The following is a 1840-nucleotide window of genomic DNA, read 5'->3' on the forward strand; positions in this document are numbered from 1 at the left end:
CAGCCATAAGTAGCAACCGTTCGGCCAAGAGTTTCCTATCAAGGAAACAATCAAAGAAGAAGGATACGAAAGCTTCTTTGAGCTCCTCCTCCAATGTTGCCCCCATTGACACGGTATGCATCTATTTGGAATTTGTATTTAGGCTACGGCTTCATGCAAAGCAGGGTAATAACTATCTTCTGCCTATACATAACATGGCCGGATGATCGCCCATTTTCCCTCTAACTCCCACGTGGAACCTAGCCTGTCACGCAAAGAAATGCCGTACAAGAAATGTGTGCCATTTCGCGAGGTGAAAGATGTAGAACGATGGCTCATCTACTTTTGTATACACTATATAACCGTTCATAGGCTACTAAAGAAAGTCATAGTTCACACACAGTTAAACACAATGGCTCATCTACTTTTGTATACACTATATAACCGTTCATAGGCTACTAAAGAAAGTCATAGTTCACACACAGTTAAACACAATACAATGGACGGAGCTTACCGTTCTGAGAGAGCATCCTCTGTGCGAAAGCAAGTTAAGAAGAAAGGCAAGCACCCAACGCTAAGTTCCTTAGAAGATCAGCCCCATTCCAACGGTGGCAAAGCAAGCAATTCGGTAAGCCCTTACTCTTATCCAATATTTTATGTTCTTTCCTCTTTTGCAGCTAAATGAGTTGTTATGCCTAATATTTTTATATGCAGCAGAAAAACCTCATAGTATATATTTCAAGACGTCCAATTGTCAAAACCTCATAGAAATACAAAGCTATAGTCACTGGTATCTTCACAGGGGCATGGTGCAAGCATCCGTATTGATAGGCCTCCCATGTGAAAAAGACAGTCGCGGAGAATTTTCAATCACGTTCAAAGGAGAGCCAGCTAACACAGAGGATGAAGCCAAAGAGAAAGCTGCCCAAGTGGCTTTGGAATGTATTTGTGCAAATTACAATATTTCTATCAGTGACCATAACTATTATGCCCTCGAAGTCACAAAGGAAAGACTATTTACGTCAAAAGAAATGCACAAACAAAGGAATTACAATTTAACATCGCCTGTCAGCAGGTAGCTACACAGCAAAATGAGTTCAGGGCTTTAGCGCCGGTTCGTAAGGCCCTTTAGTGCCGGTTCTACAACCGGCACTAAAGAGTGGAGACTAAAGGCCCCCTCCCCCATTTACTACCGGTTCGGCACGAACCGACGCTAAAGTGCCACCACGTGGCACGAGGCAGGCCCGGGTGCTGGTAGACTATTAGTACCGGTTGGTAACACCAACGGGTACTAAATGTGGGGGTGGTTTGGTTTTATTTTCCATTAATTTTGTGTTTTTCATTTAATTCTTTTTTGTTTGCTGGTATTTTACGATACTACATATTGTACACGTTATGCATATATATAAATAGATTTTCTCGTAGAACCGCATATATATAAATATATATCATCGAACGTCTCACAACCACCACCATTAATTATTCACACATACACATGTATATATATACAATTTCTCCTATATGTTGCCTTGGTGCCTTCGGAGCACGATGACAAGTGGTTCATGGGGGCGGTAGCGGGTACTAGAATTCTCCTTTGTGATCTATGACCTGGTCGAGCAAAAATCCCGCTATTTCCTCTTGAAGTGCTCGTATGCGCTCCGTTGATAGGAGCTTCTCCCGGACGTCATGGAACTCTTAAGAAGGAGATCAATATCGATAATCATGTAAAAATTGTGAATAGTGTTCTGTGAAACGTACCCATTGCTATCTATCAGATCTGCTCCTTTCGGACGCCATCATGCGAATGTTCTCGCAAACGTAGAATGCACACACATCAGTCCCCGACGCCTGCTTCAGGGCC

The 1840-nt window shown here is 42.6% G+C and overlaps 1 long non-coding RNA gene across 1 annotated transcript; it reads left to right on the forward strand.

The window, feature by feature from the left end:
- LOC120969958 (uncharacterized) lies at positions 1-1406 on the forward strand. The gene is made up of 2 exons (XR_012188708.1): positions 1-113; positions 465-1406. It is a non-coding gene; the product is annotated as an uncharacterized lncRNA (long non-coding RNA).
- Positions 1407-1840: the final 434 nt, after the last annotated feature.

The sequence above is a fragment of the Aegilops tauschii genome, chromosome 7 (genome assembly GCF_002575655.3).
Source record: "Aegilops tauschii subsp. strangulata cultivar AL8/78 chromosome 7, Aet v6.0, whole genome shotgun sequence".
NCBI classification, from domain to species: domain Eukaryota; kingdom Viridiplantae; phylum Streptophyta; class Magnoliopsida; order Poales; family Poaceae; genus Aegilops; species Aegilops tauschii.